We start from the raw sequence: 16,140 nt of genomic DNA on the forward strand, positions 1-16,140 counted from the left end.
TGTTTCATTCCGAGTGCTGATAGAGAAAGTTAATTTTATTACATGACAGGAGGCTTCCTATTTTGCATAACTTTCTTTACTTATGCCTCCAGCAGCACAAGTCAATCAATCAAAAACTTTTAACCAATCCTAGGCCAACGTAGCCTGTATATAAGTCTTTGGTGGGCGTGTCTATTCCTCTTTCTTTGCTGCTTCCAGAAGGCACAGGTCAGAGTACTACCTTCAGAGCTTATACTTATTTATTCTATATTTATTTAATACTGTTAGGAACTTAGTCATTGTTTTTTCCATTATTCTATATTTGCTTTCTCTCTCTCTGCCCTACCTCTCCTCTCACCCTGTACTGTCTTTTCCTACCCGTCTACCTTACCCGCAGCGTTTTACCGCGACCGCGCTTGTTTGCTGGGGTTTGGAATAGGCATAAGGGACCCTTTGGGAGGTGGGTGTGGGGTTGGAGGGACGAACCGCTAACATCATCAGTGCGGCGTTGGTGTTTGACGGCGGACCGCGATCACGATCGCAGACCGCACTGTCGTTTTGGCGCGAACGGCGGCCATCTTGGATCTCGCTCCCGCGAGACCCACGACGGCCATTAGCACTCCTAACGGCCGTGATTCAAACGACCCATCCAACATTCTCTTTTGTCATATGTATAGTGGTCAGGAGGCTGAAGGATCAGCTTAAAGTTCGCCTACGTGAGTGAATTGATCATTCTTCCGAACTGATGCTAGCTTACCTGTGTGATCCAAGGATTAGGGGAAAGCTTGCACTCAGATCCAATAGCCTAACAACTTGGAGGGAGAAACTGATGCAGAGGGTGTGTTTTCGGTAACCAGTAATATACTGAATCCACAGCGCTCACAAATGTCACCTCATCTCATGAAGCAGATTGCCTTTAAGTTCAATCTGCCCAAATTGGGGTACCCTGCTCTTCACTTTGTCTGTAATTCAGCTTAGGGTTTCTCAACTTTCTAATTATTCTTTCCGGTGATATGCTGGATATCATGTAGAAGTTTCGAGAGAAATTAAAAACTATTTTCTCTCTATCTATTCTCCACCCCACCCAAAAAAAATACAAAGAATAATACCTTCCCATTCTCCCCTAATGACCAAAAATGTCCCTTAAAGTGGTACTGGTTTCTCCCCTCTGGCTCTGACAGCGGTGTGGCAACGCCTACTACCTCCGCCAGAGCAGTCAGCTAACGCTAGGGCATTGTGTTTGAGCTCTGGAGGTCTGCTCGGATTTAGGGATTGCCCTGTTGTGTCTAAAGTGTTTGTTTTTTCCCCAAAACACCTTAGACACAATTGAGTAATCCTTAAATCCTGTACTGTAAGGGGGTACTTGAGGACTGGGTTCGGAACCACTGCACTAGAGGGACTTCCAGAGTTCTATCAGAAATCTATATTTAGATAGCAGACCTCAGGGTATATAATTTTATATCAGATTTCTATACCACAGATTTCACTGATGTGGGTGTGTTACGCTACTAGGGGTGATTTGGATTGGAACTCAACTGCAGCTTGTAATCTCCCTAATTACAATAGTGAAGAAATGGAGAATCCTTAAAAAGGGACACTATAGTCACCTGAACAACTTTAGCTTAATGAAGCAGTTTTGGTGTATAGAACATGCCCCTGCAGCCGCACTGCTCAATCCTCTGCCATTTAGGAGTTAAATCCCTTTGTTTATGAACCCTAGTCACACCTCCCTGCATGTGACTTGCACAGCCTTCCATAAACACTTCCTGTAAAGAGAGCCCTATTTAGGCTTTCTTTATTGCAAGTTCTGTTTAATTAAGATTTTCTTATCCCCTGCTATGTTAATAGCTTGCTAGACCCTGCAAGAACCTCCTGTATGTGATTAAAGTTCAATTCAGAGATTGAGATACAATTATTTAAGGTAAATTACATCTATTTGAAAGTGAAACCAGTTTTTTTTTTCATGCAGGCTCTGTCAATCATAGCCAGTGGAGGTGTGGCTAGGGCTGCATAAACAGAAACAACGTGATTTAACTCTTAAATGACGGTGAATTGAGCAGTGAAATTGCAGGGGAATGATCTATACACTAAAACTGCTTTATTTAGCTAAAGTAATTTAGGAGACTATAGTGTTCTTTTAAGTATCAATACTGTAGCTTTAAGGAAAGAGAGAATCACTGGTAACTGGATTCAACCGAAGTTTTAATAAGTGTTAAACTTAAATGAATTGCATATAGGCAATAATCCAATAATAAGAAGTGAAAGTCAACAACACAAAGTTCATTAAGTATTTCTTCAGAGATGCATTAAGTAAAATTAGTTCATGAGAATAATCTTCAACAGGAACAATAATCAAGTAGCTAAGGATATTTGCAAAGCAAGAACAGTTCATAGTGAATAAGCATGATGGGAGTTGTCCTTCATGAGATTAGTAACTTGTATCAATGAAGATTTGAGTAAGCAAGCATTAGTTCATTAATAAATTATATTGCAGACAAATAGCTGAAAGATATACTTAAGGTTAATATGGGTAGTCCTCCAATAGTTCAGAGATATGGTCCACTTGTAAAGTAGCAAAGTATCCGTTCTCCAGTAATCCTTTATGGCATGCAGCAATCCTTGCATTTGTTCAAAGGCTGGAACGGCTTGTCTGAGCTTGTGTAGAGTCTGGTGGAAGTAGCTCCCAGTAGCTGAGCCTGTGGAGACTGGGTGAGCATCTAACGGAGGAGGGAAGAGAGTTCCACAGGAATGGTGCAGCCCTGGAGAAGTCTTGAAGGCTAGCATGAGAGGTGGGAGTACGGACAGAAGATAGATGTAAGTTTTCAGCAGAGCGTAAGGGCCTAGACGGGACATACAGGCATACCCCACTTTTAAGTACACAATGGGACCAGTGCATGTATGTAAAACGAAAATGTACTTAAAGTGAAGCAATAAGTTTTTTCACTTCCCAATGCATGTACAACATTGCAATAGTAATTTACAGGCATAACTGATACTGCAACTGCAGATTTCCAGTGATTTATTTCCAGTGATTTGGTGATTTCCAGTGGGCTTTTATTCAGTTAAAACAAACAGTAAAAAGAAAAATCTCATTCCAGATTGTACCATTTATCTTTAATGTTCTACTCATCTGACAACCTTAAACAACCTTTGTATTTGTTAGCAGCTTAGTTGCACACTTTGTTTAGAAACACCTCTTCATCACTTTAAGCATTTATGGTTTAACATCGAGTCCTCAGAATTGTGGCTAAGCTGCTAAGTCATAGTTATAGAAAATGGCAGGGTAAACCCTTTCACTGGATGGCGCCGATTGCAGAATATGGACAATGTAGGTGCAGAAAATATATATATGTTCAGCTAGGAGTAGACATTATAAATTTGAGATGATTAACCTGTGCCATGTCAGAAGGTGTGAAAAGTTCTTGCCCCAAAGACCCTGAACTGAGCTGCTCCGGGCAAGAAATAGAACCTTCCATTTCCTGTTCACTCGCAGACAGAAGAGGTGCAGGAATGTCTGTACTCGCGAGTGTACTTAAAGTGAGTGTATGTAAAGCGGGTATGCCTGTACTTGTGTATTAGTGAGGATAGATAGGTGGGAGCAACATTATGTAGAGATTTGAAAGCAAGAACCGGAATTTTAAAGTTAGCCCTATATCTTACAGGAAGCCAATGTAGGTACTGACAGAAGGGTGAAAAAAAAACTTACATATGTACATTTTGACTAACAAATATGAATTTAACAACGTACCTTCCGATGTTTCAGCACCAGTTGTCCCCTCAATCCCAACAAGGCTGTCTCTTTCCAAGAACTGCAGGAGCTTCTCTTCATAGGGCAGCAGGTTCAGTTCTTGATGCTGCAAACAGCCTCCTGTCTTCCTGGAGGAGGCTGCTGCCTTGCTCACCTTTCTCTTCACTATCCGCCTGATGTCGTAGTAACTGCAATGACCTGTGTAATTCATGAATTACTTTAAAATTACATTCCAAATTCCAAATTATTATGCAAATTATATTTTTCTCATTTACCTAAATAATTGATGTAAATAACAGTCAGCATAATTCTCATGTTATCAACTATTAAGAGTACAATTCAAATTTTATTGAACAAACCTCCTAATAACAGTATTTTTTCTAAACATAAAAAAAAAATTAAAAAAAAATTACAATGCACTGTTCCAAATTATTACGCACAGTAAGTTTCAAAACACTTTATAGGTTGTAAAGAACTGAAAATTGTCATATTTACTGAAATCAAACGCTATTTCAATCAAACTTATAACAACATTTTAACAGGTCACATTACATTTTAACATAGGACCCCTTATTTGATAGCAGCTCTCTTCCCATGATTCCGGCCCAAAACATGACTCCACCACCGCCTTGCTGACGTCGCAGCCTTGTTGGAACAGGGTGGCCGTCCACTACTCCATCCATCTGGACCATCCAGGGTTGCACGCCACTCATCAGTGAACAGGACTGTTTGAAAATTAGTCTTCATGTATTTTTCTGCCCAATGCAGCCGTTTCTGCTTGTGAGCACTGGTTAGTAATAGCCGAATAGAAGGCTATTACACAGTTGCAAGACACCTTGATGTCTGTGGGACTCCAGATGCACGAGCAGCTTCAAATATCTATGTGTATCACCCCTATTAAGCCCCCCATCCCTGTGTGTCACCCCATTAACCCTGCATCTCCATTATTTAACACCACATTCGCCTACACTATGTATGTTACTACACAGTGAAAGCTGTGGTATAGAAATCTAAAAGATGCACCACGTGCATGCGCACTACACCCATCAAATTTCTATATCTTAATACCAGAGCAGGCCATTACTCTGCATATTGTAAGTAGGATACCACTTTTTATCCTTTACTTTGTGTATATACATACTATACCACACCACACAACCTTTCTATTGTTTTTTCTCATATACACTGGACAAAAAGAACTACCAAGCAAAGCTACAAATATCCACAGACGGGGATTGTACCATCCAGGTGAATTACAGCAGAGCTCTTAGCAGCTCTATTTATTGTGAGTTTACACACTATATATTTCTACCTCAAATAGTCTAAATAACGGTTACATATTGCACTAATTTGGTCCATTTCAGTTTCCTTCAAGGTTACAGAAACCATCGTGCCTCCGCGTATGTAGATTGAACCAACTGATGTAGTTATATTTATGTTGTATGTTTCTGCTATATCTTATTGCTTCTGGGGCGTGGTCCATCACCTTGCTTGTTATTATGATTATAGAACAAAAATTAGCAAAGAAAAGGAAAAAATCCCCTAAGGGATATTCCTATGCTGGCAATAAGGTAACAATGACACCTAAAGTAACAATAAAAATTGTCTACATGTCCTAGGGAGTATAGCTTGGATATTACAGGGAAGAATGTCCTTGTTATACTAATAGTAGTGATAAATCTTTATTGAATCTTAATAAATAACAGAGAGACACAGGCTTTTCCCTATATCCACATATCGCTGTAGGCAGATGGTACAGAGAACCCAGTAATTGTTTTTTGAGAGGAGAGAAAATTTACTCTCTATTTCAGTGTGACCGACAATCATATAATCACCAGAATGAGTTATTGACAGGTACTGGGCTAGTAGAGGAATGAAGGAGTTAAGATAAGAAAAAATAAATAAAAATTATTATTGTATAAATTTCCTACTTCAAATGCCTCTATGCTAGTCCCTAGTCTCCTGAAAACACCTTCAAGGGTGTTCTAATCTCAGTCTGAATCTGGGTATCTGAAAGAGCCAACTGCCTGATCAGCTTGAGCTTACTCGCTAGGATGAGCACGAAAAATAATAAAGAAAGGGTCTAAAAACCCATTGTGCAAATAAATATGATTAAGTGCATTGAGTGCATAAGTGCAGAGTGAAAAAAGTATAACGACGAGCTTATCGCCCAAATAAGATAAGGAGACCGGTTAGATCAGCTAGGTCACACTAACAACCGCAACCACTCAATCAGCTAAGTCCTGGATCACAAACTCTTACACACACCCCCCCCCCCCCCCCAGCATAGTGTGCTATTACTCTAACGTGATAGAAAGCACTAACGGGGCTTCATAAACAAAAAAGAGTGCATTTATTTTAGGCAGACATGTATTTGCATGTAATCAATGTTTCAATCCAACTACCTTGACATATTAATGAAAGTTTGGTAATGGAACTAAAATGGTGAATGTATGCTGTTGCACAACTATACAAAAAAAAAATGAAATTATCTTGTTTATTCTCTGAGTGTTCTTGTCACTTTGAATATGTTATTTGTGCTGGAGTGTGCACCTAGCAACAAGACTGGGCCAATACATGCTCATTACATATATGTTATATAATAATGAAATCTGTGTATTATGCACGTATTCATATATTAATATATGTGTAAATTACAGGCATAATTCTATATATTACTAATACACAATATCTGTCAGAACCACACCAATTACAACTTCTATCTGTACCATGTGTATATTGGAAGAAACATCTATTTAATTAGAAATCTTTCTTTCACCTGTCAATCAACTCTTCAGCATAGACTCCTGTGTGAGAACGGAGTTACAGGGAGAGCAGGAGACTCAGAATAGGATGAGACCTAAAAAAAAATGCATCTTCACCTGTTTCTGTTAACCCCTCCCGTATGTTTCTTATCCCCCTGTTTGATTGTCCTGTCCGCTTTAGTGTATCTTATCCCCCCCATTTCCCCCTTTGTGGGTCTTTCACAACCCTTACAACCCCCTTGTGTGTCTCTTTACTTTTCTCCAGCTCCTTTGTATGTATCCTACCCCCAAGCGCCTTTTGTGTGTCTCCTCCCCCCAGCCACTCCATGTGTCTCATTGCCCCAGTTCCTGTGTGTGTCATCCCACCCAGCTCCTACGTGTGTAATATCCCCCCCACAGCTCCTCCGTGTGTTTCATTCTCTCCCTGCGTTTCATTTCCCCAGCCCCTCAGTGTGTGTCGTCGATTCCCCCCAGCCTCTCCACGTGTATAATTTCCCCTCAACTCCTCTGTGTTTCATTCCCTCCCAGGTTCTCTAGTGTCTCATCCCTCCAGCCCCTCCATGTTTTCCTGTGACTTCTGACCTACATATAGGGTCGCAGAGCAGACCACGGGTAGAGGATCTTCTGTATCCTCTATCAGGTCTGACAGGAAGTACTCACTGGAAGCAGTTCAATGTCAGAAAAGGTAGTGGATCCAGAAGATCATCTACCTGTGGTCTGTTCTGCCATGCTACATGCAAAAGGAAGATAGCTTTTGTCCCCAAAGAGACACTCCCTCCCACCCCCTCTGTTTCTTTCAATTGTATTATAAAAAAATCCCAAACCATCCCAAAATCCCTCCCCTTGCTTGTTCAGATAGCATGCATTCTTTCTGAACGGTCCAATCACAGGCTTCAGACGGAGGAGGATGATCAGCGCAACTTCATCTGGTGCTGGATTCAAGCTGAGTAAAAACAATGTATTTATTTTTCATGGGGAGGGGACCAAATATCAATTCACAGTAGGGCATTGCAAGCCCATAGAGGCCAACTATGCAAAATGGTAAGAGTAGCCCTTTAAGAAATGCACGTTATGGGGGGGCGGGGCCGGACCGCCATGCTGAGCGGACGCACAGTGGAGTAGCTCCGGAAAACTCCTCCAGTTTTCGGCCCTAAACACCGGCAAAATACTCATTAACCGACCAATAACAGCACCCCAGTGCAAGAGGTAACCCTGGTCCCGGAGAGAGGCTTGCCGCGAGGTTCTAGTCCCCCGGGGAGGCGATCTTAGCTGTAAGCGATGAAGACTGATCACTAGCATGTACAGCAACTACTAGGCAGCAACTATTACAACAACACACATGCTAGTCGCACAATTCACCTGTTTGTTACTTGTTTGTTAATTTTCTAACGTACACGCGCAAATTACACTAGCATGTTTTAATTCTTGTATAATTAAGCGAACCTGACCTCCTTGTAAAGCCAACTCTTACATATACAAGAAGCAACATACATTTATTGTCTCAAGCTTACGGTCCTTAACGCGACCCACCACATTGGACATACTTACTTAGCTTGAATCATAAAACTCTAAAAAATTGTGCTTTCTCCTTAAATGCCACACAACTGTTTAACTATGCTTGTATTCAAATAACCTGTAACTGCTGTTGTGGCATTACAAGTATGCATGTTATCGCTCGCACATCAAAAATAAAGAATTTAAAAAAAAAGAAATGCACGTTATGAGTAACCAGGGAAGTCAAGGTAAGATCTAGAAGACCAAGAAATATCTCTAGTAGAGCTGCTCATATTAATCAGGAGTAAAATAATACTTACAAAAAAAAAAAATGTTTTGCAGAATGCTGCACCATAAGCATGCCTTGTGTCAGAAAGACTTGCTTATTAAAAATATGAACACAGTCTCCTCCCCCAACATCACTGAGTGAGCTTCTTTTAATTCACAATCTGGCTGCAAGCAGCTAGTTACTATATGTCTCCTTTAGTGCCCTCTAATTCAGACTTCTTTATAGTATAGATCACTCAGCGCTGTCAGTGGCTGAGTTGTGTGCATATCTTTGATAAGGAAGTATTTTTCTGGTGCGAGGTAAGGAGGCAAACTCATTGTGCAGTGTTCTTCAAGACAGTAATTTCTTATGCAAGAACTTAAGAATTAAGGAGGCCAAAGTCTATCATTAAAGTACTATTGGTGTCTGGAGTGTCCCTTTAAATTAGGAACTAAGGAAAGAGTTTGTTTAGGTTTGGGAGGGGTTACACTTAGGGTCAGGAGAAAAGGGTTGTTTCAGGTACAGGCATGTGGCGTTAGAAGATTTGCAGAGTACTCACCCTCCTATGATAGTAAAACTTCTGGAGCTGTTATTCAGTGTGAACCACTCAGTGTTGTCCTGTGATATAGGGTGTGTATCCCTCAATGTTGTCCATACGTGTGTGAGAGGCTGTTGAAGGGCAAATGGGAAGTGATCAGGAAGCAGAAAAATAAGGTGGCGCCACAGAGATAATATGTACAATTAAATATAAGCAAGTAGTACTATAGAAATAAACAAACAATGATAAATAATACAGAGAGAACAATTAAAACAAAAATTGTGTGTATATATATATATATATATATATATATATATATATATTCCAAAAAGAGTCCAGTAAACCTTGGGATGAGAGAACAAATCACATTTCTATCTGAGGTAGAGACGTTTATGGAGTATTGGGATCAATAGGTTTGTGGGATCCATTTGAAAAAAGAAAATCTAATAGTGCAATAAAACCCAAATAGGTAGCAGCCAATTAAAAACAATTCTATATGGTCCTACTCATGTTTGAGAGGTAAAAACTAGCTTTAGTATAAACAGCGTACAGTGGTATAATCCCCACTTACGGGATACACGAGGGAGTGTCGCAAGTAGATATCTTCTCAGATGGGGACCATATAGAACATAAAAAAACAACAATAGTGCTCACTGTGATAAAACCAGGAGAGTATAAAAATAGCAAATGGTTACTCACATTTAATTTTGCAGATGTACTGATCAATGATAGGGCGTAAGTTGGATATCCCCACCAAGGATGCTTTGGAGTAGTATCTCTCCGGAACAAGTAAAATAATAAAAAAGGTAAAGATAAAATGGTTAACTCTTAAAGAAAGTGGTCAAAATACAGTTAGTTAAAATTTCCACAATGCATTTCTACCCTTAGGGCTTTCTCAAGTGGATAAAAAACATGTACCTGGCAACACTGGCTTTATATAGGCCTCAAATTACTTATTTTGGTGCAAAAATGACATCATGGTCACATGGCTTTCATAACTTTATTGCAGAACATGTATCAGTCATGTTTGGGAGGTCAATAAAACAAAAAACAAAAAAAGAGTGGAAGGAAGGTAGCCACCATATTGGGAGGGGAAAGGGAGAAGTGGAAACTAGATTAAATTAAGCATAGAGAAGTCTTGAAGACGAGCATCAGAAGTGGGAGTACAAATAGAGGATAGACGTAGGTCTTCAGCAGATTGTAGCGGCCTAGACGGAACATACCGGTGTATTAGGGAGGATAGCTAGTTTGGAGCAACATTATGTAGAGATTTGTAAGCAATGACTAGAATTTTTAATTTAGCCCTATATCTTACAGGAAGCCAATGCAGGGCCTGACAGAGGAGTGAGGCGTGGGAGTTTAGTGCGGACAGGAAGATGAGCCTCACCACTTTCATTTTAGATTGTAAAGGGACAAGTTGGGAGCACGTAAGACCACTGAGAAGCAGATTGATTTAGACATGGAGAGAGAGGATAGGGGCATGGACCAGCACCTTAGCTACGTCTGGCGTGAAATAGGGACAAATGATGCAATGAAATTTGAGATGAAAGTGACAGGATTTGGCAAATGAGTGCATATGAGGGGTTCAGGAGAGGTTGGAGTCAAAGAGAACACATAGGCAAGTAACCTGCATGGTGGAACTGATGGTATCACCGTTAACGTGGAGGGAGACAGAAACGGGAGTAGCAACACTTGAGGGAGGAGAGACCAGAAGTTCTCTTTTGGACAGGTTGAGTTTAAGGAAGTGGGCAGTCATCCAGTTAGAAATAGCAGAGAGGCAGTAAGAGACCGGTATCAAGCATAGAAGTCTACACTACAGAGGACTGTGGATGAGGCTCTTGGTACTTATATACCCTCACTAACCCACCTACACTTTATAAAGCACAATAAGTAGGGGCCTACTCTGCCTAATGGGAAATACAGCCCTGGCCCTAATAGCTTGTTTATACTGTTTGTTACTCTGGAATTTGCCTTGGCTTTCCTTGACTATTCTGTTCTTTGGCATCCTTGACCTGGCTTTGTCTCTCACTTACCTGATCTCTGGCTTCCTCTGCCTCTGGCTTGTCATTGACCTCTATTACCATTTGCTAATTTATTTATATATTAAGCTTGACCACTCTAAGGAACGGTAATAGGTTACAGCGTGTTGGGGTCAGGGCCGGTGCAAGAGAAAAATTTACCGGCAAAAGAAAAATTTACCGTCCTCCCCCCGCCCATGTGACATCACAATCCCCCATCCATATAAACCAACGCCAGTGCTGCGCACACAGTGTGTGTTTACATTAAAAAGCCTGCAGAAACAGGCTATAGACACCAGAGCCACTACATTAGGCTGCAGTGGTTCTGGGGACTATAGTGTCCCTTTTATGTGAGGTAAATTAGAGATTAGTGCCACAAATAATATACTAGATTGCCTACTTACAATCAGATGAGGATGATGGGCTCTGGCTGCAGTCTAGCTCCACTGGTCTGGTGTAGAACAGGCTCTCTGGCGGCTGTTTGTAACTGGTCACAGGAGTCAATGTTCTGTGAAGCCACTTCATTTTTGGGGGCCCCTTGCACAGCTCAAGGTCTGGGCCCCCAGGGCTTGATGGTGAGTATGCTCATAAGTCCACCTACATGTTCCACCCATGAGTTCGCTCACAGGGAGTGTAGTGTGGAGAGGATGTGTTACATGTTAGTGTAGAGGATCTAAAGTGTGTGCTTATGGAATGTAGTGTATAGGGATACCAGTTTGTGTAGGTGATGCAGTGTTTGTAGTGGATGTAGTGTGTAAGGGATAGAAAGCATTGTGTGAATCTGTGTTTGTATATGTAAGGGATGCAAGGTGTATTTCTGTGTATGCAATGGATGCAGTGTGGGTCTGTAAGGGGTGCATTGAGTTTGTGTAAGAGATGCATTGTGTTTCTGTGTGTAAGAAAAGCAGTGTGTGTGTGTGTGTGTGTGTGTGTGTGTAAGGGATGCATTGTGTGTTTCTGTGTATGTGCACAGTGCAAGGGATGTATTGTATTTGTGTGTAATGGATGCATTGTATGTTTGTGTGTAAGGGAAGCATGGTGTGTGTGTAGGAATACATTGTGTGTTTCTGTGTATGTATATGGAAGCTTTGAGTGTGTGTAGTGTGAAATAATTTGTGGGGTAGGGTAGGAGCTGAGTCTTATCAGCCCCTTTGTGCTTCTTTTCCCCTTCCATAGCCTTGTTCCCCTCTTGCCCCTTACTGCTCTCCCCCCCCCCCCCATAGAGCTCCCCCTGCCCATTAGTCTCCTCTCTTCCCCCCGCTCCCTCAGTGATCTCTACTCTCCTTCCCCCCATTTTCATGAGTGGTCGCTCCTCTCCCCCCTTTCCACTAGGGGTCTCTCCCCTCCTCCCCCCTTTCCATTAGTGGACTCTGCCCTCCCCCCCCCTTTCCATTAGTTGTCTCTCTTCCACCCCTCGTGGTCTCTCCAACCCCCACCCTTAGTGGTCTCTCCTCTCCCCTTTAGGGGACTGGCAGGAGGGAGTGCTGTGGGCCAGAGGATCTCTGTGCCAGCCTGGGCAGTGCTGCAGCAACCAGAGGATCTCTATAGGGTGCTCAGGTGGCTGCAGCATGAGAGGGGCCGGTGCTCCTGGCTGCGCCCCTTCCTATGGGGTGCCATAAGCGTCTGCCTAAGTCGCCTGCCCTGGTTGGGGTATATATAATGATAGACTGACCAGGTTATAAACTTGCTTCTAATATGCTATAAATTGGGAGTAATAAGGTGATTTTTAAGAATCTCAGATAAAGTATCTGTTTTATATAGCGGTCAGTCCCTGCCCCAACACATCAGTGCTATACATATTTTATATTCCAGAACTCAGAAGTACCGTACATGATTAGCAGAATGTAGATATACTTACCTAAAAGTCACTCACAGGTACTGCCATCTTCATCGCCGCACCCATCATTAGCTCCTGGTATTTCATCCACCAGGACCCGTACCAATGTCATAATCTCGCACATGCAAGAGAAAACACATTGGTTGATGGAGGATACTGCAAGACCTCAGGATCATCCAAAGACCAACTAGTGACACGCAAGAAGTCTGTTTCACTAGAAACAGCTATGGGAATTGACAAAACCTAATCCCTAACTTGTCTAATGATATTTTTTCACTGCATTGCCTTTTCAGTTATAATAATTGGGTGTACATGTCAGGTGTCTCCCCTATGCATTAGTGGCAGGTTAATGATATAATAAATGGAGGACATACTAAGTCGACATGGACATCGGGTAAGGCAGGTGGGCATTCCCCTAATAAACCAAAGAACAAAACAGGCAGATTATGAGCTACAGTGAAGCAGAGAGGTGGCTTAAACCACTATATATAGTTGCACAAGAAAAAAAAATTGGAGAAAATAGTAAAATTAATTTAAAAATGTGAGAAATAAAGAAGAAAACTAAAAACACGGACATGTTATTTTTATGCTGTAATCTTAAAACTGTCCACAAGAGGTCTCTTTACACATAAAAAAAAAATAATACATATATGAACCAGGACACGGCTACACTATGTAACTTAGACACCCAGAGTAAAAAAAATATATACTAAAAGTGGGGAGTATAAAAACTGAAATATTAGCTTACTGAAAAATAACCATAAACAAATGATCATCTAAATCAAAACTATCACTGGGGAAATAGTTATTATTCTAAATCTAAAAACCAATATCAAGGTTAGATGAGAATGAGGGGGCAGTAAAGATAGTGAAGTTATATATTTTTGTGAGATTAGAGTAACAAAACAATCCTCACCACTTCCACATACGAGGTAAGTTTACAATGACCAAATAAGGGAGCTATCTGCTAAACAGTGCCCTAACATGTCTTAATTTTGTACTCTCAGTTTAGTAAATAACTTCCTTATTTCGTATCCTTAATTATGGCAATCTCAAATAAGGATAATAAAATAAGCAGTCATCTACTAAACAGCTGAAAGAGCAACATTACGAAAAATCTAATGCAAAGTCAGACAAGGAGGTAAAGGTTTGCATTATCAGTCAGAACATGATTAATTGATTTAGAAACCAACCAATCACAGCACTCTGATGGCCAAATCGCATCCATGGTCGGACTGGAAAAAAAGTAAAAATTGGTTTGGGTATTTCTTAATCATAGTGGCCCAATAAGAAGGGGCAGGGGCCAGAGAGGATGTGTTTTGTTGTCACTAGGGACAAGCACATCCCCTCTCAAAGTGAGCTTGTTGGCTCAATGCTCTTTCAGGGCAGACCACGCACAGAGCCCTACTTTAGAGCTCTTGCATGTTCTGTGTAGCACATGATTGTTCTTTGTTTGCTTGTGGCTGGTGTCTCCATAAGGGAAATACTAGAGGAGAAAATGGCTAGGAAAGTGTATTGTGCATGTGTTTGGAGGCTGCTTGTAGGATTCCGTGTGTAGAGTGAGCGGATTGTGGTGTGGTGATTTGTGTAGATAGGTCAGTTTCAGTCAGGTTTTTGTAATGTAAAATGCGTGGCTGTAGAAAGCAAAAGAGAGTGTTTATAAAAGATGTAAAAAGTGCCTAGGGGCAGTAGTGTATGTGTGATGTAATGTGTGTGTTTGCATACAGGGTGATTTTGTGTGAGGGATGCAGTGTGTGTGGGATGCAGTGTCACGGCGTATCTTAGTTGGGAGTCCAATAGGCAGAGATATATGCTCACCCTTGAAAATAAACAGAGACTAAGGTGGTCAGGTAAGAATTCACCTGGCCTGTGAGTCTGTGCATGGGGGCTGTACAGGGATATACCCCAAGTCGCAGTACAGGCAAGGACAAGCAGAATAGTAGTCTTGGAAAGCCGAAGTCAGGGGAAGCCAGATGTCAGAGAAATCGAAGAAACAAGCCAAGGTCGGAAGCCAGAATCACTGGATCAGGAATACGAAAACAAGAACCAAACAGCAGAACCAAAGTCAATGAACTGAAAAAGGGCAGGGCAGTGCTTAAATACCCAGCTAATACTTATTAGATTCAGCTGGGTTTAGACAGGCAGGTGAGAGCCACTGGTGAAGTCGAGCCCCCTAGTGCTGTAGATCAGACTTCAGGCTGATACATGAGCTGAAATAGTGGCTTAGAGGCAGGAACGCAGACTTGGGATGCATAAGGCCTCAGGTTCAAATTCCCTGTTGGGCACTTCTGGGGCGTCACGGTGAGAGTTGTGACAGTATCCCCCCTTTAAACACGCACTACGGGTGTGAATAGACTCCTCATCAGGTTCACTATCAGAATCAAGAAAGTCTTTGTAGTTATAGTCCCAGGTGTGGAGTCCCTTTTCAGCGTGGGGCTCCTTAGGACTAGCTACTAGCTTTTGGTACAGCTGGAGAGCAGTCAGGATCTTCTTTCATCTGGGTGCAGGTGGTAAGCACTTTATGTATCTCAGCAGGAGCGGAGTTCGCGGCTAGCAATGACTTTTCAAAGATTTATAGGTCCTTTATGCAGACTTTCGTACCATTAGAGGCATAGGTACAATCCGCAGGTAGGTCTTCCATGGGCTGGCAGGAAGTAAGGATGGTGTCAATGGAAGTATTTACAGGTTGAGGTGCAGAAGTTTCAGGAACAGAAGGTAGACACTTCTCAGGGATATTGGTTATATTGATTACCGTGGTCTAGGGCTGGCAGTAACCATGGCAGTTTCCAGGCTGTGTTGCAGGGATAAAAAATAAAAAATGATCCCAAAGCACACCACGGTTTTGCACATAAAAATAGTATTTATTCATGCATAGAAAATACAACAAGATATCATTATGGCAGAGAGAAAGTGCATAGTATAGTGCTAAACCAGTATATAGTACAAAAACCACAATGTAAGTAAAGTGCTAAATGCAAAAACCCATTAAAATAGTTATCCTGACCAAGAGCAGGAGAAATGAAACCCCAACGTTTCGGCTGTGAAGCCCTCCTCTGGGCGGAAAGACCAGAGGTTTTGTTTTGGACAGGTTGAGTTTAACCCCTTCAGGACCGGCCTGTTTTTGCGATGTTTGTACGTTAAGGACCAGAGCAGTTTTAACACTTTTGTGGTGTTTGTGTTTAGCTGTAATTTTCCGCTCTCTCATTTACGGTTCCCATACAAGTTATATATTGTTTTTTTCAGGACAAAAGGGGCTTTCTTTACATACCATTATTTGTATTATGTCCAATATTGTATTTAAAAAAAATAATAAAATATGGTGAAAAATTAAAAAAAAAAAAACATGTTTTTGGACTTTTACTTGAAAAATCTTTTACTTATCTACAAAAGCTAATGAAAAAAACTGCTAAATAGATTCAAAATTTTGTCCCGAGTTTAAAAACACCCAGTGTTTACATGCTTTATTGCTTTTTTTTTGCAAGTTATAGGCCTA

Source organism: Pelobates fuscus, chromosome 4, assembly GCF_036172605.1.
Source record: "Pelobates fuscus isolate aPelFus1 chromosome 4, aPelFus1.pri, whole genome shotgun sequence".
Classification (NCBI taxonomy): Eukaryota; Metazoa; Chordata; class Amphibia; order Anura; family Pelobatidae; genus Pelobates; species Pelobates fuscus.